The sequence below is a fragment of the Lissotriton vulgaris genome, chromosome 1_1 (genome assembly GCF_964263255.1).
Source record: "Lissotriton vulgaris chromosome 1_1, aLisVul1.2, whole genome shotgun sequence".
Classification (NCBI taxonomy): Eukaryota; Metazoa; Chordata; class Amphibia; order Caudata; family Salamandridae; genus Lissotriton; species Lissotriton vulgaris.
In genome coordinates, this window is record NC_141685.1 from 1031254811 (window position 1) to 1031278277 (window position 23467).

The window sequence follows — 23467 nt, forward strand, 5'->3', positions numbered from 1 at the left end:
TGTCACAGCAACCAAAGTGTGACACACCAATTCAGATGTAGAAGAAAGTCTGTGCACAATCATGCACAGCACTGAATGACACGTGAAAGAGCCATGAGGCCAGAGTGTTATGTGGCGTTTTAGGCTCCTAGTGCATTTTCCCGATTTATGCCCTTGTATAGATACAATTCACATCGTCCTATTATAGGCATAGAAATCAGGCCCTTATTTAGACATAACCCATGCAGATCAAATACCGGCATGGCTACTTCCACCTGCACCAAACGTCACTACGATTTCTTGGAAAATCGACTTAAGCAGTTAAGGTACCATCCCTTGCTTGAATATTGATTTGTCCAAGAACTCATGTACTTTGCAAAGAGCAACTATTCCCTAAGGGTTCTTTCCTGACGTTATTATGTCTGACTTAACGTCAAACTATGGCATTCCTAGACACCTTCAAGGTATAAATATACCTTCACTTGCTCTAGCAAGACGCGGTGGTTCGGAGCAGTTCGACTATCTACTTGCCCGACGCAACTCGCTACAACAAGTCCCGAAGGAAGCTGACTTTCCAGCTGACGCACTGATCAAGAGGCTGCCTTTCTCTCGCCGAGAATCCAGCTCCAGTGTTTCCAAGCCCCCCTTGCGGGTTGTTGGGAAATCGAGTCCCGAGACAGAGATACCAGACCTCCTTCATTCTAAACCAAGATATGGAGCTGGTTAGAACCTAGAGAAATCTTGGATAGATTCTTGGCAAAGAAAACTAAACCTATGCTACACAATACTTACTTCTTCCCGCGTACTAGACTTAGGTTAGGTGCATTGGGGTAGGCGTATTTTAGAAGCACCAGTTGAGTATTTTTAGTCATTGTTATTTATGAATATATTTTTATATGGTTTAGAAACCATACAATGTTCTTACAGTATTATTTTATCTCGCTGTACGCATTATACTTTGCAGTCTGCATTACGATTGTAGCAGTTCACTTTTCTTGCATGAGAAAGAAGACTGTTCAATAAACCTTTTATTGAAAACGCCCGTCTCTCTATATCTCTGCCAATCTGTAGAAACAAAGCATGCACAATTGACTGAGTGAAATACCTATCTATTGTTTCCGCGACTCTAGAGATATATTTCTTATTCTTGGGAAACAAAGTTGTCATGTTTATGCGGTTGTCAAAAATGAATCCCTATTTGTGAATTCGAGAAAGTTTCTAGTGACCTCTGAGCTAGCTGGCACTCACTATTAAGTTTATTATATTCGATAGAGACCTAGTCGAGCTCAGTCCTACGTCTAATCTATAGGATATATTATTACAATGCGCAGAGCCAGTTGGGAAAATAGGAACTACACTACAAGAGGAGCAAGGACCACATGAAGACAAAGAAAGCATGTTTGCTGGTACAAATTTAGATATGCACATGACATGACAAAGGTATGCATGAGATGATAATGGACAGTTTATGCTCAGATGTAACGTCTGCCAGGGCAGAGTAATCAACAGAGGCTTCACAGAAATTCTTTGTTGCGCTAGTGGTTAAATGACAACGTGTCCCTGTAATCACAAAATATGCACGTGTCACATGGTATGTTTTGATACCTCACACCATGGATGGACAAGTAATGAATAAACCTCAACATCATGCTAGGAGGCACAGTAGTGCACCTACAAAGAATGTGATGATGAGTCAACTGTGTGGTGTACAAACAGTGAATAATACACAGCTAACAGAAATCTTGCGAGATGCACTATATTGACCATTTCCCAACTGACCCACAGGTGCAGAGGACAACACTAACCCTGGGCGCAGTGCTTTGCTCCGTCCACGGAGTGTGCGTAGTGTTGCCTACTTCGCTATTCGCAAAGTAGGCGTAGTAGGCAACATTACGCACACTCCATGGATGGAGTGAAGTTGCCCGCCAGCCGCCTCCCTCCCGCCCTCTTCTACATGCCTAATTTAATGCTAAATAGAGTAAAAGTAAATTAAAAAGGACTTACCTGTTTTGCGGCGTCCCGGGGCTCCCTCTTCTGCTGTCGCGCTGACTTCTTCCAGCCAAATGCGCGGGCGCCCACTCATGCGCATTTCTCGGAAGCAATGCGCATGTGCGGGCGCCAGTGCATGCGCATTTGGCTGGAATAAGTCGGCGCAACAGCAGAAGAGGAAGTCATGGGACGCTGCATATCAGGTAAGTCCTTCTTAATTTACTTTTACTCTATTTAACATTAAATTAGGCATGTAGAAGAGGGCGGGAGGGAGGCGGGAAGCGCATAGTGGTGGCTACACAAAGTGTGTGTGTGGGTGTAGCTACATCCCCACTGCACGAAGCTTCGCATAGCCCAACTACGCACACTACGCCCTCCCCTAGACAACACCAGCAACCTGCAGAGCCAGTCTCCCCCTCCCCGGAACATGGACTCTCAGATGTTGACTCCCAGGATTCTTTGGACGAGGAGCTTAAAGCTGGCCCAAGATGGCAGGGCGCAACAGGTCCCAGGACCCCATCGTCCCGCACCATGTCTGCTGCAACACCAAACTCTCTGCAGACCCCTGCTGTCACAGCCTGTGCGTCCTCCACCACCACCACCATCACAACCACCACCAGTGCTGCCTCCAACCCTCTCCCTGACACAGAGGATGAGCATCCCACACCACCAACTGAGGAGGGCAGGGAGAGGCTGCGGGGGCCCACAGTGGTGAGGCAACAGGTCGGCAGCAGCAGGGCAGGTGGAAGGGGCAGGGTCAGTCACAAACAAAAAGGGACCAAAGCCCTGGACAACATAATCAGAGTCCTTTGGACCTATGTACGGGCCCAGGGACAAACGGGCCAGTCAGAAGTAGACTCCGGTGAGCTCCTCCTGCTGATTAGGTCCATGGACAAATTGTGGACCTCTTGGGCCAGTAAGTGGCAGTACTGAGGGACAGGCTGCACCACACACAACACCTCCCACTCCAACCGGTAGTCCACAGGATGACAGTTCAACATCCTTCCCTGTGGCCACAGAGAGGGGTGAGTCCTCAGACCCCACTGGCCCTACAGCAGAGGCCCCCCCAGCCGAGCGACAAAGGGACCATCCCAAGAAATCCCTGGGAGTATCCCGAAGCAAAGCCCCTGCCAAACATCAGTAGCAGAGCCAGCCATGATGGCAACACTCTTCACTACTGCATTGACTCTTTTGGACTGTCCTAACCCACACTGCCTTGTGAATGGCATCTGTCTGTTGGACTGGGTCACCACCACATCAATGTGGTGATATTTGATTACCTTATTTACCATAACAATCAACTCATTGCTTCACTATTCGCCTCAATGTAAATGTTCACCCACCTCACATATCCCTATTGTAAATAAATAAACCTTACACACATGCCGTTGTTTCTGCTCCGTGTTTATTCCAGGATGTGCAGTCTCCACCATGATTGCAATGTACCAGGAGTAGGAAATGTATGTAGGCAAGGAGAGGCTGAAGGGACCTCGGAAAACACAACAGAACAATATTCACTAGTCTGCGTGAGGCATCACAGACATCACAAAACACTTATCATCAAGCCAATCCATCATGCACACATCACAATGAGCAAATGAGCCAACATACACATCCTGTAGATGTACCAACCTACCTTTTCCAAGAAACATTGTCAGCCACCACTACGTCAACAACCGCTGCAGTCACAAAGCTCACATACATCCAGCAACATCATCATACAATGGGTTCATTGTACATTGTCACTCACCTTCAAGTGAAGTAGTGGTTGATGAGCTGTAGACACAGATTGACACCTCTACCCTCGTCACTGGACACACGTTGGTTTGCAGGTGAGGACCTTGGCTGCTCATCAGTTTCCAGGAGCAAGGGAATCTCCTTGTGAATGGCAAGGTTGTGGAGCATGCAGCATGCCACCACAGTCTGACACACATTCCAGGGCGAGTACATCAGTGCACCTCCGGTCTTGTCCAGGCAGCAAAATCGTGTCTTTAGGAGACCAAAAGTATGCTCCACCATGCAACGTGGCCTCCCATGGGCATCATTGTAGTGTTGTGTTCCAATTTAGATACCCGTACATAGGTTTCCTGAATCATGTCTTTATATAGGCACAACTCACCTTGCCCTTATTTAGGTATAGAATCCACGTCCTTATTTAGGCATTAGCCATGCTATCCAAATTCAGGCATGGTCACCTACATCCGTCCATCCCACGTCACAACGAGTTCTTAGAAACCAGACCCTTAAGCCATTGGGACTTTACCTGCTTGGATTATTGATTTCTCCAAGATCTCATTTATTATGCATGAACTACTATTCCTTAGGGGTTCATTCATGACATCTTCCTCTGCCTGACTTTAAGTCAATGCTAGCATTCCTAGGCACCTTCCAGGTATAAATATACCTTCACTTACCATGGCAAACACGGCTTGGCTACACAGCTCGATACGGCTCGCCACAGCAAGTTTGGAAGGAATTCTAGTCTTTGCCTGACGCACTGACCAGATGCTGTCCACACTGCTCGCAGAGAATCAAGCTTCCAGTGTTCTGACTCCCTTCGTGGGGTGTTAGAGTTTGAGATCCGGAAAAAGATTCCCACCTCTCTCATTCTAAGGTATGGAGCTGACTACAACCCAGAGAGACTCTTGGCATACAAAACTATAGATTACCAAACTATTGAAAACAGCACCTACTTCTTACCTTGTACTACACTTAGGTTAGGTACACTGGGGTAGAACTATTTAGAAGCATCAGTAGAGTATCCACTTTTTAGCCTGTGTTATTTATGTATGTTTATATGAATATATGTCATAGCTTAAAGACAATGCTATTGCAGTATTATTTCTTCTTACTGCTTACGCTGTACGTATTATATCTTGCATACTGTCTTGCAATTGTAACATCTCATATCTCTTACACGAGAAACAAGACTGTACAATAAATCCCTTTATTGAAAACACCCGTCTATCTCTTTCTGTGTAACTTTGAAGAAACTAAGCATGCATGATTGACTGAGTGAAACTGTTATCTATTGTTTCCAATATTCTGAGACTGTTCTGATTCTAAGGGAAACAAAGTTGTCATGTTTATGCGGTTGTCAGACTCTACTCCCTTCTTGTTTATTCAAGAAGTTTCCAGTGACCTCTGAATTAGCTGGCACACAAAGTAATTAAGTTTAATGTACGCAATAGAGGCATATTGACCTCAGTCCTATGCCTGAACTATAGAGTATATTATTCCAATGCGCAGTGCCTACAAGGGAAATAGGAACTACACTACAGGAGCAGACTTCAGCTGGTGTCCTGGGATACAGCAGTGGGCTCAGCAACCAAGGACGGTTGGATATGCAGAGTCACCTAGGTGTGAGAAACACAGAAAAACCTTGTAATGTTATTGTGGCAGAGGCAGCATGTCACACACACAGCATGCTATTTGACTATGCATATTCACCCACAATCCATGCACACTCAGGAAGCAGATTTGCCATCAGCTGTGGTACAATGCTGTTATGCATGATGCATGAGCCATGGGCTGAGCATGGAAATTTGGCACACACATGTGAGATGATCATATCCACCTGGCATACCATTTGTACATTTATGGAGTGGAAATGTTTACGATTCCTGTAGATGTGTTCATGTGCCTGTGGTGGAACAAGGCCAACATGTGTGTAATCAATGGCACCAACAACATGGGGGATACATCCAAGAGCATAAAAATCTCCCTTCACAGCCGCCAATTCTCCCTCCCTGGGGAAATGGATATATCTGTCCTTGTAGATCATTGTTGTGGACAGGACATCATGTAGAACCATGCTGGCCAAAGGTTGCGACATCCCACCTGCGCTGGACACCGTGTGCTGGAATGATCCAGTGGCAAAAAAATGCAGGACCACCATCAACTTAGACATGGGGGTGAAAGCAGTTGGATAAGTCCTGCGATGCTGCAGGTGGGGCTCCAACATAGCACATAGGTTTTGTAGGGTGGGTCTATACAGACAGAATTTACGGTTGAGATCAAAGTAGACACATGTCAATGCAATACATGAGATGTGTACAACATCTTACGTTTTAGCTGATACAACGCCAACAATGACTGTCATCACATTTGAGTCACAGACCAGCTTACATGTCAGGACACCTTCAGCTACTCAACTCGTACACTTGTCCCCATTCACACATCAAGTACCTCTGAAACAACATATGACTATCAGAATGCACATTGGGATATGGCCACATCTAGCATGAGCAGGCCTGGGAGTATTTTATTCAGCATATGTGTGAAACTCCAACACCACTGTCTCACATCTAGCTGCTATACCTGCCACACATTCATGTGTAAGTTGAACATGGCACACGTCAACAATACAATGACAACAGGCTGTGCCTAAACAACAAATCTGTGCATTAGCGAAGAAAAGTAGACCATCACATCTGCACATTGTTCATTGGGACATACATCACTGTGATTTTCCCAGCACTTTCACACACTGACATGTGTACCCATTGGAGAGTCCATCACAACACTATTCTGTGTACATGCCCATCAATATCATAAGTTACATGTGAGGGAGTACATGCCAATGTCAAAAATCACGTGCACAAACATGGCATGTGTAGTCAACTGTTGGGTAAATGTTACATTGGCATTGCGTGCACAATGATGTGACATTAATCATGTGACCACTTTGCACTGTTGATAACTGCCCATTGGCCATTAACACAGCATGTGTCCATAGATGCTGTCACAGTGCTCCGCCAACCAAATCGCAGTCATTCATGTAAATGTATGGCACCCAAATTGCGGTAGCTACCGCCTGGCATCAGCGGTGCATCACCACCAATCCCCAAAACACAAGTGCGGTAGTGATAGCCATATACACATGCCCAAATGGCGGTTGGCATGCTCTGCCACCCAAATCACTGTAGCTACTGCCTGTCACCAGCAGAGTGTCACCACCAATCCCCAAAACGCAAGTGCGGTACTGATAGCCTTATACATATGCCCAAATGGCAGTTAGCATGCTCTGCCACCCAAATCGCGGTCAATCATGTTAATGTATGGCACCCAAATCATGGTAGCTACCGCCTGGCACCAGCGGCGGTGTGTCACCACCAATCCTCAAAACGCAAGTGCAGTAGTGATAGCCATATTCACACGACCAAATGGCGGTTGGCATGTTCTGCCACCCAAATCATGGTATCTACTGCCTGGCACCAGCAGTGTGTCACCACCAATCCCCAAAATGCAAGTCCAATAGTGATAGCCATATACACATGCCCAAATGGCGATTGGCATGCTCCGCCACACAAATCACTTTCACTCATGTTAATATATGGCGCCTAAATCATGGGAGATTCTGCCTGACACCAGCGGCGTGTCACCACCAATCCCCAAAATGCAAGTGCGGCAGTAATAGCCATATACACATTCCGCAAATGGCGGTTGGCATTCTTCGCCACCCAAATCGCTGTAGCTACTGCCTGGCACTAGCGGAGTGTCACCACCAATCCCCAAAACGCAAGTGCGGTTGTAATAGCCATATACCCATTCACAAATAGTGATTGGTATGCTCCTCCACCCAAATTGCAGTCACACATGTTAATGCATTGCACCCAAATGGCGGTAGCTACCGCCTGGCACCAGCAATGTGTCACCACCAATCCCCAAAATGCAAGTGCAGTAGTGATAGCCATATACACATGCCCAAATGGCGATTGGCATGCTCCGCCACCCAAATTGCAGTAGCTACCGCCTGGCACCAGCGGAATGTCACCACCAATCTGCAAAATGCAAGTGTGGTAGTGATAGCCATATACAAATGCCCAAATGGCGGTTGGCATGCTCCGCCACTAAAATCACGGTATCTACCACCTGGCACTAGTGGAGTGTCACCACCAATCCCCAAAACGCAAGTTCTGTAGTGATAGCCATATACACATGCCCAAATAGTGGTTGGCATGCTCCGCCGCCCAAATCGCAGTAGCTACCGCCTGGCAGCAGCGGAGTGTCACCACCAATCCCCAAAACGCAAGTGAGATAGTGATAGCCAAATACACATGCCCAATGGCGGTTGGCATGCTCTGCCACCCAAATCACGGTCACTCATGGTAATGTATTGCACCCAAATCGTGGTAGCTACTGTGTGGCACCAGCACTGTGTCACCACCATGGACCATGCCCATACAGCCAATGGGAAACACAATCGCGGTAGCCCAATGCAATTTTGAAAATCGCGGTAGGCGTGCTCCGCCACTGCAGGGCCGGTCGTTGGATGCAATTGAAAGGTGCACCACCGCGGTAGCACCCACCTGGCCCCTGCGGTGTGTCACCGCCATGGACCATGCCCTTACTGCCAATGGGAACCGCAATCGCGGTAGCCTGATGCTATTTTGAAAATCGCGTAAGGCGTGCTCTGTCACCGTGGGGCCGGCATTGGATGCAATTGAAAGATGCACCACCGTGCTAGCGCACGCCTGGCTCCTGCGGTGTGTCACTGCCATGGACCATGCCCTTACAGCCAACGGGAACCACAATTGCAAAAGCCTAATGCAATTTTGAAAATCGGAGTAGGCGTGCTCCGCCACTGCGGAGCCAGTCATTGGATGCATTTGAAAAAGGATGACCTGGAACACCAATTGCAGCAGCTTAGAACCACTGAAACTGGCCCAGGGGGCTATATATGTGTGGGGAAGAGCCTCACATTTCCACAGATCACAGAGCTTGCTGCCTGCCACCTCTCACCACCAACTGCTGCTGCTGTCTCCAGGGACTGTTGCCTGCTACCCCTCATCACCAACTGCTGGTGTCTTCAGGGACCGCTGCCTGCCACCCCTCACCACCAACTGCTGCTCCTGCTGTCTCCTGATTCAGAAAAGGGGGTGGTGATGAACAGAGTGTCTGAATTAAGCAGACCACTCTTACCCAGTCCAAAGATCAGGGCTTGATCCATCACCGTTTTTCAGCTCACTGCACCATCCCAGCTCAGAAGTTTAGTCTGCCCTGTTCCCATGATGCACTGGGCCAGGGACAGACTGATTTGCATATAGCCAGGTTCTGAGCTGGGATGGTGCAGTGAGATAAATAACGGTGATGGATCAAGCCCTGATCTTTGGACTGGGTAAGAGTGGTCTGCTTAATTCAGACACTCTGTTCATCACCACCCCCTTTTCTGAATCGTTTTTGGCCACTATAGGTGTGGCAGGGTATACTCAGACATGAGTCCCTTTCTCACTGCACCATCAGGATTCAAGCAAGCCGGGCCGAAGACGGCTGAAATGCCAGAAACCGGTCCCCGGTAGCTTGTCTCCTTTCTGGTGAAGAATTGGCTTGGTAGTTTAGTCTGCCCTGTTCCCATGATGCACTGGGCCAGGGACAGACTGATTTGCATATAGCCAGGTTCTGAGCTGGGATGGTGCAGTGAGATAAATAACGGTGATGGATCAAGCCCTGATCTTTGGACTGGGTAAGAGTGGTCTGCTTAATTCAGACACTCTGTTCATCACCACCCCCTTTTCTGAATCGCTGCTGTCTCCTGGCCACAGTGATGTTGAGGACTGAGAAGATCTGGGCCAGTCCCTTCACCAGCGAGGAGCTGGAGGTCCTGGTGGGCGAGGTGCTCACAAAGTATCCAAGGCTATATGGTGCCCAAATGTCATGGTAAGTCTTCAACATTAGGAGTGCGAGTGCAGGGGGTGGCACAAATGAAGTTGAGCTGCTGCAGTATGTGCCTGAGAGTGTGGGGTTTTGCCATGCACTGCCTAGCATGCTTCATCCAGGGGAAAGGGGTGTGTAGCCTATTTTACACATTTACCTGCCTGCACATCAGGGTTTATGGGACACGTATTGTCTTGTCAGCCATACAGTGATGCAGTAAGTTGATAATGCAGGAGTCAGGACAGTGATTGTGTGAATGGCTGTGTGGGTCCCTGTTGTTCCCCACAGTCACCGCCCAATCTGACAAGGACACATCACTGACTGTACAGAGTGTTACCTTTTTCTTTGTGAGATCATGTCCTTCAATGTGACATCCATGACACAGTGAGCCATTCACAGGGCAAGGACATAGAGGGCTGTGCAGCATTGAACACAGTGAGTCAACCCCCAAACATATATTGATATGTAAGGTATGTTTTGGTCTACCTGACAATGGATAGTAGATGTGGGCAGGCTACACATGGCTTTCTGTGCTGGCATCTTGCATGTGTATGAATGGGTAGGTACTGTGTCCGCCCTCATACCTGCATGCATTTACGTGGGATTCTACCATGTTGTTGTTCCATCTGTGATGCATTCTTGTCACTGTTAGACAAATCTGTGAGTTTGGGATGATTTAGTATCATGCCCTTGTACTGAGAGATATTGGTACATAACACAGTGTCACTGATGATTTCCCCCTCTTGGCTCCCATGCCTGCAGCTCAAAGTCCACCAGCCTAAGGCCGTGTGGAGGGTCATGGCATGCAAGCAAAGGGCTCTGGGTGTCTCCAACTGGCGGCGCACAGACTGCCACAAGAGGTGGGATGACATCTGCTGGAAGAGCAAGAACGTGGCAGAGATGATGCTGGGGCTGCTCCCTAGGACTAGCAGGTTGGGATGCCGGAGCATGACACCACTAATGGTCTGCATCTTGGCGGTGACACCACCTGAGCTGGATGCATGTTTAAAGGAGCATCAGCAGAAGCTAGGGGTGAGTATCCATGGAAGGGTGACTTTGGCTGTGAGGGACTGCATGTGTTCGCAGGCTGAGCCAGCGCTGGGCTATGTGATGTTGGTAGTGTGATGCAGGAGCTTGTTAGTGGCCTCTGTGTTGGATGCAGCTGTCATGCCTGTGCCCTACCTGTACTTCCTAATATGACTTGCGTAGTGGGCATTGACATTGCATTCTGAGTCTTTGGCTTCAGATATGGTCTGCATTGTGGTGGTCTGAGAACCCAAATGGAAGGGAACAGCAGAATGCCTAATCTGAGTGAGCTTTCATCGATGCATGCATTGCATGACCTCAGAATTTTGAGGCTTAGACATCTGAAGCCAATGTGCAACAATAGTTGTGCCCCACAGTACAACATGGTGGATGGCATGAGCTCATGGCCATTGTGCACTGTTATGTTGTAGTTTGTATTTGTGTGTTCCCTGTTGGACTTGGCCCTTCTGGCAGGTTCACCCCTAAACTTTTTGCTTTTGATATGTGACTTCGTGTTAGTGACTTTTGGCTTCTGCGCACTTTACCACCGTGTCCCAGGGTAAAGTGCTTGCGTGTAGTGAGGTTGGCCTGCCCTCCCATAGGAATGCATGGGGAATGTATGTGTCCATGTTAGTTCCTGATGCATGGGGAGTGCAGGTGCGAGTTTGGTATGTGCGGACTTGTGTGATTAAATGCTGCGTGATGATGTGTGTGGCATGAATGTGACTAGTGTGGAAGTGCCACTTCTAGAAGTTGGCATGTCTGTGTAATTTAGGTGAAATGACTGGCTGGCTTGTGATTGGCTGGTGTGCCAGGCTCCAGGAGTCAGAATGGGTCTGCCCCAGTGGTGAATGGGAGATCTGCATGTTGATGGCCGGGGAGGAGTGGACCTGGGACCTGAATAGGGCTGGGCTTTCCCCACTCAATGCTGGCTCCGCCCCCTGTGGTGCGACTGATGACCCTAACCTGGCCAGTGAATGGGAAGAGGGGCTAAGCACATCAGAGTGCTCCAGAACCAGCTGTGACTGGTTTTTCCCTTCACCCTGAAGCCCAGACAAAGGGAAAAGGTGTATAAAAGAGGGGCTGTGACCCCATGAAAAAGTTCTTGCTGATCCTGTCTTGAGGGGGGCCTGCTGCTGCTGCTGCTGGGTGCCAGGAGGACCGCAACTGAGGACAGCCTCCCTGCCTGGAGGCCCTGTGATCTGGCCCCTGGGCCCAGCCTTTGCCCCCCCCTGCCTTCACTTCTTTTCTGGACTTTCTCCCTGGACCTGGGGGACGTGGGTGGCCTGCCAGTGCCTGACGAGTGCTGGCCTCCCCCCAAAATAGTGCGCTGCGCCGCTGGTGCAGGCGATCCCTTCCTAGAGGGATTCCCTGGCGTGGGGATCCCCCCTTTTGGTTAATTTTGCTCAGGTGCCCACCCTGCGTCTTTGAATATTTTTATATACTTAAATACGGGTGCCACCCTGTTTTATTATTTAATTATCAGGAGCCTACCCCGGATTATCGAGTGAGCCGCCCTTCTCCACCCTCTCCGGGCCGCCACACTGCCTGCGACGACCCCGAAGTACTGGACCAAAAACCGGAAGTCAACGGGAGCCCACCCCGCACTTAGGTGTCTGCAGGGAGAAGTGGCGCTTGCACCCGGAGACCACCAGAGAGAGAGAAGCATCCTCCTGTCCCGGCGAGGCTCTCCCGAGTGGAAGAGCCCCGCCCACCGCTCACAGGCCATCAGAGGAGCCGAGAGAAGATGCCGCAGAGAGGAGACGCCGCCTCCCAACCAGCTGGTGAGTCCGGGCGTCCTCAGCTCCGGGTAGCACTGCCTCTGTGTCAGAGTCCACGAGAGGCTCAGGGGTCATTGGTGGATTCTGAGTCCCCAGAGAGGGGACTCCCACGACCAGGGGCGTTCTTTCTTTCGAGCCCTGAGAGGCTCCCTGGGCCATTGTTCTCGAGTCCCCCAGGGAGGGACTCCAACGTAAATTTCCACATTTAGGGGGCATTCCTGAAGGTAGAGCGGCCCCGGTTGGCAGCAGGGGGAGCTCCCCCAGTGGGTGCATTTTCATCAAGCCCACGAGGCTCCCGGGCCCACAAGTCTTTCCAGCCCACGAGGGTCCAAGGGGCCATCTTTGTTCAGAGCCCACGAGGCTCACGGGGGCACAGTTGTTTTGGTCATAGAGCTTGCGAGGCTCCTGAGGCTGCCACATTGTTTTGGCCAAATTGATCGATTTTAGCCCCAGAGGAGAGCCATGAGGCACGCTGGTGCCAGGTTCAGTTCCACAGCTGCCCAGCACTTAGTGGGCAGCTGCTCCATTTAGGCCAGTTCCTTTGCACATCTTCTTTGGCTGCCTGCGCAGCCTGCCCTGACATTTTGGACACAGGGCGTTTTCAGACCCTGAGAGGCCAGTTGGCCTGGGGGACAGTTCTGGTGTTGTGCCCTTGCGTGGGGTACATGTTTCTGGCCCTATGTGATCTTTGCGCAAATGTAATTACCTGCCTAATGTGATTTCCGCATCATGTATAATGTCTTTGTGCATATACCTCTGAATGTGTTTTTTAATGCTTAGGTGTTTTTTTTTTCCTAGTACAGTTATACCAGTGAGTTCATGGTTCCCTGCGTGATATTTTCCTAAGGTGGTTAGGGTTGCGTAGGTGGTACTTACCTTTTACCAGTGGTTACTGGTTGTGTGCGACCCTTCATAAACTCGCAGACCCATTAATGCAGTAACCACATTACTATTAGACCACATCAATAGATGAAATATAACAAATATAATCAAAGACAATTTACAATGAAATTAGAAAAATTGTTCAATTTATTCGATATAAAACAATACATTCATACACAGTTTTAGTGCCATAAAATACAGTTAAAAATGTATCAATTCTTTGAAGAACAGTTAAAAAATACAGAGTTGTCGACGCAGCGTTTCGGTTTTATAATAGCACCTTCATCAGGACAAGGTTCTGGTTAAAAAGAAACATACAGTTAGATACATACAATGTTTTCTTCTTTTGCATAATACTTGTTAACAAAGCTTACAATTGTAACATCAGAGTTTCTTATACAACAGAATAAGGACATTCAAGGCACTCTTATTGTTTCTCAAAACATGTGGTTCGCTGGGTTTGAGTTTTGAAGGGAGAGATTAATATGTCTTTGATTATATTTTTTATATTTCATCTATTGATGTGGTCTAATAGCAATGTGGTTACGGCATTAATGGGTCTGTGAGTTTATGAAGGGTCGCACTACAAGTGCTTGTCCAGGTTTGGAAAAATAGGGACTTTTTTCTTAGTACTAGTCAATGCCCCTTGTCCCTGATTGGATTTGTAAGGAGACTTCCCTGATTTTTATACTTACTGGTTGTGTGCTACATTTGCTATTTGGTGCTACAGTTATTATATGTTCTATCTTCTAAGCGCTATTCCTACTAGTATTCTATGTTCTACAAAGTGCTAATTTTACCAATTGCTAGTTCTAAAAGTGCTTATTCCTGCCAGTGTTCCATGTGGCCCTGTCCCATGTACATAATCCCCTGTAAATTCTGCCCGTGCCTGTTGGCACATTGTAAAGTGTGTGTTCATTATCTAATGTGTTTGGTATAATACAAAGGCTATTTTTATATCTAACCTTGTGTGGAGTTTCCTTTGTGGTGGGCTTTGGGTGTTGTTGCTGGGTGCGCGCGCAAACACTTAACCTACATTGTCTCCGGGATAAGCCTTACTGCTTGCGTCACGTTACCTAGAGCGTGAGCAGGGGTTATCTTTGGCATGTAACTCCCTTGCCCTGACTAGAGTGGTGGTTTCTGCCTGGCTTTGGCGCAAGCCTTAGCCAACCGGAAATCCCATTTCTAACATTCCCCTTCTGCTCCATCCAGATATACCAGTGGCAACATGTTGTGGGATTCATCTTTGCCCCCATCAGGGCCCAAGGTGTGATCAGATCTATTTGTGTGTTTTGTTGAGCTGAGCCACTGGTGGGATATTGTGCTGTGTGATCATCACATGGCTCACTTATGCCTGGTTTGCTTGTTGGCACGCAATGTTCAAGTTTAAAATTTAGGTCGCACAATGTTGTTGCACAGGGTGGTGTGCAACATGTATATTTCATCATCTTTAGTGATGCTTTGTTTGCATATGATTGTTCTGCTGATGCCAATGAACTGACCCTACATCTCTCTCTCGCATGCAGCATCCCCCGTTGGCACGGAAGGATAGAGGACGGACACCAGTGGTCAGGCATAAAGCACAACTGCTGCACACGAGCACAGTGACACAGATGTGACCAGTGCCTCGGAGGGGTCAGGGATCTGCTTGAGGAATCACAGCCAGAGACGCAGACCTCAACGTCATCGGACACCAGTGTGATGCATCTATGTTGGCGGGCACAGGGAATGGGGATTCTGCCTCCTCTTCCAGCACACAGTGTACAGTGCGTACCCTCCCACTTACATCCACTAGTGCTGCCTGTGTTCCCACCAGTAAGAAGGGAAGAGTGTCCTTTATCCCAGGCACCGCTTCTCCTGCCCCTGTCCCACTTGCTGCCATCAGTGCTGAGTCTGTGGACCTTTTACGCCAGCTGTGTGTGGGCCAGACAGCTTTCCTCAATGCCTTTGTAGACCACGACAAAAAGTTGGCACAGGTAGTTGCTTTCATGGAGGGCATTCATTCAGACGTGGGTGGGCTATACTGGACTGCCAAGTCTTTACCCTCCGCTCTGACGGTGGGCATTCATCTGGCACAATCTCAGAGTCCAGCTTCAGTCCCTTTGTCTACCCCCTGCCGGTGGCCACATCTGACAATTGTGACCACACAACCCACACCTCAAGGGCAAGATACAGCATGCAGCAGCACACAGCAGCAACAGCCCAAGAGGTCCAGGGCACAGACACCATCCCTACAGAAAACTAAAGCCACCTCAGAGCGCAAAGGCAAAGGCCCATCATGCGACACCAAGGGCCACAAAGGCAAGAAGCAGGCCTCAGGGTCACCTGCCTCAGAGGCATCCCCAGCCCCGGACTCTCCTGTCCCAAAGGCGTCTCGCAGAGACAAGCAGACAATTTCCGTGCCCGCTAAAAAGTTGATGCCTGCTAAGAGTACACATAAGAAGCTCCAAGGCAGAATTATCCACGACCTTAACTCCCATCCAAAGTCCTGTGAAGCAGGGAAAGGAGGGCACTGTAGGGGGTACGCCTGGTAAACAGGGGATGGAGGGGCAAAGGCAAGGTCAGGCCAAGCGTCCTGTCCCCAGAGGGAGGGCCACGGTCTGCACCAGATGCAGCTTTGGTGGTGAGTGTGCCTGTTGTGTCCACACCACTGTCCATTAATCCCAAGACAGGGAAGCCATTTAGAGTCCCCAAGAAGTGGAAACGCGCCCCTCCACAATCTCCCACCCACACTGTGTCTCAAGGGAGCATGACTCCACCTCCACGTGCCACTACACTAGCTGGTCCAAACAGCCCTCCGGCTTCTCAGGCCACTGATGCCTCTACCTCAGCTGGGCCTCTCTCTCCCTGGTCCAGTCCTCCAATTGTTCCCAACACACAGCCACCTCCCAGACAGACTGACAGCCAAGTCTGAATGGCTGTTTGCCACTTGCATGTGCAGGATCTCATGTACTTCAACAGCACTTTGTCCTGGCCACTGGCCTTGTGGTTCACTGCTGTTTGCCCCTTGCCTGTGCAGGATCTCATGTACCTCAAATGCATTTGGTTCTAGCCATGGGTCATTTTGTTAACTGCTGTTTTCCCCTTGCCTGTGCAGGATCTCATGTACCTCACCGGCACTTTGTCCTGGCCATTGGCCTTGTTGTTCACTGCTGTTTGCCCCTTGCCTGTGCCGGATCTCATTTAACTACTCTGCACTACTCTGCACTTTGTGCTGGCCACTGGCCATGTTGTTCACTGCTGTTTGCTCCTTACATGTGCAGCTTCTCTTGTACATACTCTGCACCTTAAACTGGCCACTGGCCTTGATGTTCCCTGCTGTTTGCCCCTTACCTGTGCAGCGTCTCATGGACATACTCTGCACCTTGAACTGGCCACTGGCCTTGTTGTTCACTGCTGTTTGCCCCGTGCCTGTGCAGGATCTCATGTAACTACTCTGCACTTTGTGCTGGCCACTGGCCTTGTTGTTCACTGTTGTTTGCCCCGTTCCTGTGCAGGATCTCATGTAACTACTCTGAACATTTAACTGGCCACTGGCCTTGTTGTTCACTGCTGTTTGCCCCTTGCCTGTGCAGGATCTCATATACCTTAACTGCACTTTTTCCTGGTCACTGGCTTTGTTGTTCACTGCTGTTTGCCCCTTGCCTGTGCAGGATCTCAAGCACCTCAACTGCATTTTGTCTTGGCTACTGGCCTTGTTGTTCACTGCTATTTTCCCCTTGCCTGTGCAGGATCTCATGTACTTCATCTGCACCTTTGAGTGACCAATGTCCTTGATGTTCACTGCTGTTTGCCACTTGCCTGTGCTGGATCTCATGACCTCATTTGCACCTTGGACAGACCACTACCCTTGATGCTCACTGCTGTTTGCTTCTTGCCTGTGCAGGATCACATGTACCTCATGTGCACTTTGTCCTAGCCACTGGCCTTGCTCCTGTCTACTTTTGGTGCCTATCTGTGTAATATGTGAATAAAAATAGTTACTCCTGTTGTTTGCCTTGTCAGTGTCCTTGCTAAATAAAACGTTTTCTGTGTGGGTATGGTTTACTGTGACACATGCACTATATGCCACTTCAACATTGCCAATGGCTTGTTTACTCTGTTCATGTTTTATCCACTTTTGGGTCTCAGACTTGTGTATCTGTGGGTGTTGAGTTAGCTGTATGTGTGTTTGCTGAAGGACTGCTGAACCTCCTGGGTGTGGTGTTGTCTGTGTGCTGTTTTGATTGTTGTTGTGGGTGTTCATTGGGTGTCACTCATATGTGTGTGGAACTGGTATGTTTGTTGTGCACACACTGCTTGGTGTGCATGCAGTTCTGTGAGTGTATGTTGCCTTGTCCTTGCCTGGTGCGCATCCCCTGATGTACTGTTGTGTTTGCTATGTGATTTTCTTGGCATGTGCATCTGTTGTGTGTGTTGTGATGATTTTAAAATATAAATGTATTTACTTAAATAATTAAAACTCGCTGCTTTTGTTATTCTTTGAACTCATTTCCTACGTTGCGCATGTACAAAATTACCTCAGAAGTTTATTTTCCATTATCTGGTGTGTCTGTGTGCAGTGTTTGGGCTGTGTTGTCTCTTGCAGTTGATAGATGCTCTGTGTGTGGTCTTCTATTTGCATTTCAGTGTGTATGTTTTGTTGGTATTTTTAATTGAGATGTGTGTTTCTAGTGTGTTGTGCCTTACTTGTGTGTCTGTCACATAAACGTAGGTCTTTTGTAGTTCCTGTGGTTGTGTTTGATGCGTCCTTGGTGTTTTCTCCACATATTTGAGCTGCCTCTTGTAATTCTTTTTTTTTTTTTTTTTTATCCTCATTTGCCGTCTTGCCGCCCATAACTTTGTTCTTTTCCACCTCTGGGCTGTTATTATCTCTTAGGCTGGTCTAGAGTAATGGGGTGTAGACAACACATATTTTTGAGTCTGGTCACCTCTCGACTATCCTTCTTGACCGCCTGACCCAAGATGTGTATCCTCCACCATCTCTATTCCTCGTTCTCGGATCCAAATACCAGCGAGACAGGCACGGGCTTAATCATCGGACTTTTAACATAAATATAACTTTAACCAAAATTTAGCAGGAAGGGTATCCAAAAACCTCTATTTCTTTTAGAGCAATCTAACATGTCTAACTTTGCTATATACCTCATGGCTAATATCCAGTCCAATAAGGTAGGACTGAGTGGTGAGACCCATAGTTTACATATCTCTCGACGTGCTAATAACATAGCATAAAAAATAAGTCTAACATTGTTACCCAAAACTCTATTTTGTAAATCATGTCTCCGAGAAATAATCAATTCGGGGCTTACCTCGACGGGTTGGTTCAATGATTTGGAAAGGGAGTTACTCACGTCAATCCAGAATTGTTTGATATTCGGGCACGATACGAACATGTGTAAATCATCAACATTTGGGGCTTTACATTTTGGACATTCCACCAATCCTCCATCCTTAAATTTAGAAAGCCTGTACGGGGACCAGTATGCCCTGTGGATAGTAAATAAAACATTTCGCCTTAGGTTGGCAGGTTTAACAATTCTATATAGCATGCTCATAGTTACTTGCCATTGGTCTTCTGTAGCAATCCTTGGCAAGCTATTCTTCCACAGGGTCTCTGGTAGATCAAATATTCCATCCTCCATTTCCAATATTCGCCAGTACCAGCAAGCAACTTCCTTCTTAAAAACCATTAGCTCCAGTTTTAGTTCAAAATCATTTTCCCGTCCAATCCCTAATCCTGCATGGTTTGCCCAACTTTGAATCTGTAAGTACTTGTATTTTGAAAAAACTGGGCCCCAGTTTTGTTGACATGAACTCCAGGAAATTAGTTTTCCATCTTGAAATAGATCTCTCCATCTTTGTAGGGCTGGCTCCTTTATCAAATTTAAAGCTAACGCATCTCTTGTCCAGGTAGGAGCTCCCGGCGATTCCCATATCGGAGCCATATAACTGAGATAAGGGATCTTAGTTACTTTTCTTATTTTATACCAAATCTCGGCCAAATCTTTCAGAGTCTTGAGTTTCACTTTTTTTAAAAACTTGGGGTCTCCAAACTTATATAAATAACCAAACTCATGGTAACCTGATATCTTCAGCATTATCTCAAAAAGTTCGCCGATCTGAGAATGAACAAGGGAACCCAATAACATCCTGCAATTTTTCAAACAAAAAGCCCATGCATATATTTGTACATCAGGAGCCGCCAATCCTCCTTTATTTACACTTCTTCTTATTTTCCTCCATGAAATTCGAGAGGTTTTTGACGCCCAAATAAATTAAGTTATCCTACTTTGTATTTTCGCCAACCATTCCTTTTTAAAACACAACGGAATAGCCTCAAACAAAAAAGTAATTTTTGGTATAATCACCATCTTTACAAGGTTAGATCTCCCATATATTGACAAAGGTATGTTCATCCAGCCCTTTAGCATATCACCAACCTCTTTTTTTACTCTGTCAAGATTAGTTTTAGCCAAGTCCTCAATCTTCTGTGTAATCCTAACACCAAGATATCTCATTTCTGCTGTAGTTTTTACTCCTCTCGTGTTAAGATTCCAGGTCATTATCTCGGTCTTTTCTTGGTTTAGCTGGTAACCAGAAATCCTACCAAAATCCTTTGTTATCTTTACTAGGTTTTCCAAAGAACTAACTAAACTAGTAGAATAAACAATAATATCGTCCGCATATAGACCTAGTTTCCTTGACCAGTCCATCACAGCAAAAGGGGGTATCTCTTCTGAAGCCCTAATTTTACAGGCTAAGGGTTCTATATATATATTAAAAAGTAAAGGTGATAAGGGGCATCCTTGCCGGGTGCCCCGCATTACCCTAATGGGCGATGTAAGAGTGCCATTTATAAGTACACGTGAAGTCGGAGCACAATATAGTGAAAAAATGGATTGCGTAAATTTATCTCCTAAATTAAGATATTGCAGAAGAGTTTTTAAATATACAAAATTAACACGGTCAAAGGCCTTGGCGGCGTCTAATGCTATCACTGCCAAGGGATAATCATACTTAGAAGCTAAATCTATCATGCCTATCAAAGAGTAGGTAAGGTCTTTTAAGTACCTCATCTTAATAAAACCTCTTTGATCTTCATGTATCAATTTATGAATGATTTTACTAAGCCTGTCAGCCAAAATTTTTGTAAAAAATTTATAATCACAGTTTAAAAGTGAGATCGGCCTATATGCATCCATATTTTTTGGAGATTTCCCTGGTTTGAGTATTAGAACAATGTTTGCTTCATTCCAAGAGCTTGGGATTTTCGCTTCCCCCCTAAATATTTTATTATATAAGTGACAAAGAGTGGGGACCAACGTATTATCTAGGGCTTTGTAAACTTCTGCGGGTAGACCATCCGGTCCAGGGGCTTTTCCTCTTTTGCTATCCTTAATAACTTTCATCAGCTCCTCTTGAGTAATTTCCTTATTAAGCCCAAGCATATCCTCATCTGACAGTGGTTTTATTAAAGAAAGCCAGGTCTCCATCTCAACCCTATCTGGACAAAGGTCTTCTGCATAGACATTCGTGAAATATTCCTGAAATGCTTTTACAATCAGTTTATTTTCTGTTATAGTTTGATCTATGCCTGGTTTCTTGATCTCTTTAATATGATTCCGTACAACATCTTTCTTGGCTTTCCAGGCTAATAACTTGCCACATCCCTCTCCATATGAAAAATGTGCCAACTGACTAGCTTCCCATCTCTCTTTAACTCGTTGTGCAAGTATCGCAGTAAGCTGAACCTTTAAGTCTAAAAGTTTTTTCTCCCAAGGGCCATCTAAAGTAGTCGCATCCTGGGGAATCCGATTCATTTCGCACTCTCGAATCTCTTTTTCTAACTTTGAAACCTGACTATAATACAATCTTCGTCTCTTTGCGCCCTGAACTCCCATTCTACCTCTCATAAACGCCTTACACGCTTCCCATACTGTGTCATCCCTTGCTGAGCCCACATTTACTTCTAGAAAAACTTGTATCTCTTCTTTGAGAATCTCTAGAACTTCTGTATCACCTAAGATTGTCCGATTTAATCTCCAAACTGAAGTAATTTCTTCTTCTTCCAAACTCAAATTTAAACTCACCCCAGAGTGATCTGATAAATGTGCCCCTAAATGATCTACACCTGTAACTCTCTCTTTCAATCTATTATCAATCAAAAAGAAATCTATCCGTGAGTTGTGTTTATATTTTTTATTATAAAAAGTAAACCCTGACTGTTGTGGAAATTTACATCTCCAAATATCACAAAGTCCAAGTTGCCCCATCATTGACTTAAATTTGGCAGTCATTTTAGTATTCGTTATTGCTCTGGTGTTACCCGCTCTATCCATCTTCCCGTCTAATACTGTATTAAAATCCCCTGCCATAATTACATTACCAGGAAAATCTAATAACTCCAATTCAACTTTCTCTAAGACTATGGGATCATCTATATTCGGACCATAGTAACCCACCACTGTCAACACTTCACTCGAGAGTCGCAAACTACAAATCACCCATCTTCCTCTACTATCTACTACACTATTTTCGACTACTATGTCGGATCCTTTCCTTATCAAAATAACCACCCCCTTTGTAACCAGGTCTTGAGATGTAAAGATAGCGTTTGCAATCCATTTTTGAGTGCTAAATATCTCTTTACTTTCCTTTTGTGTTAAATGTGTTTCTTGCAAGAAGATGATCTGTGCGGGTGAGTCTTCTAAATATTTCAGAATCAGCAGTCTTCTAGATTTGACTCGAAGCCCATTGACATTCCATGTGAGGAGCCTTAACTCCTTATCTCTGGCTCTGCTCATCATACTTGTCATACTTGCCATATGCTGCCTATTTTTTCTTCCTGTTTAAGTCACAGCAAGACTGCTCATGAGGAATATTTTTTTTTATTTTCTCCCTTACCCCTATCCCTCCCCTCTCCCTACACTCACTTCCCACCCTGGAAAACCCAACCATTACTCCCATGGCCTAGGCCTGTGGATGTCTCAGTGGTGGTGTCTCTTAATTTTACAGATTATTATGGCCGATAATCTTATTTCTTTACATTATGAATAACATCCAAAAAAGCATCTACCTCGTCCACAGTATGAAAAGTATACATTTTGTTGTGCCACATAACTTTTAGAAAGGCGGGAAATTTTAATTGAGCCGTGGCTCCTATCTCCCTTAAAGGTGCCAATCGCTTTCCCATCTCCCATTGCCTATTTGCTGTAGCTGGTGACAAGTCTGACCTAATGTCAACTGATACTCCATCTATCACAATAGATTTTTTTTTTAAAGCAAGTGACAGAATTTTTTCTTTTAATTAATAGGTCGCAAAATTAATCAAAATTTTCCTTGGCTTAGCCCGGTCTGGATTCAACCTAAAAGGATCTCGATGTATTCGTTGTATATCACAGGCCAAACTTTCCTCAGCTTCTTCTAGTGCTAGCTCTTTCTTCAGTAACTGCACTACAAAAGTCTTTATGTCTGTCCCTTCTTTTCCTTCTGGAAGTTTGAGAATTTTTAGGTTATTATGCCTTTGCATATTTTCCAGCCTTTCTAACCTATCGTCCATTTGCCTATCTTGAGAATATAAAGTCTCTATCTCCTTACGATTATCCAGGACTCTTCCCTGCACAATTTTCATTGCAGATTCCATCTCTCCTGCACGTGTCGTTAGTTTATCTATCTTGTCCTCTAACAGCGCGCATGTAGCACTAATACGCTCTTGATTCTTTCTAGAGGCTTCAAAACCCAAATGGATATCTTGTTCCAGTTTTCTTAAGAGTTCCATGACAGACACATCTGTTGAGGCAAATCTCCCTTGCTGTCCTAAAGCTGACTCGGCTTTAGAAAACATCGACTTTTCATTCATAGGGGTTTCCTCTCTCCTTGTAAATATATCTTCTTCCGCCTTCTCTTCCATGGCATCAATAGGTGAGCTTTCAGCTAATTCACTTAATGTGACTGGTGTGTTAGATTGAAATATCTGTTCCGTAGGTGCCTCTGCCTCACAGCTACCTCCCTTTTCCCCCTCCATCTCTGTATCCAAAACCTGAAATGGGTTGGGTGTTGAAAGAGTTGACCAATCCTGTTCGCGTTCTTCCATATACTCTGATAAATATTCACTTTTCTCCTCAGGCTCTACTGCCTTGCCAGCCCTATCT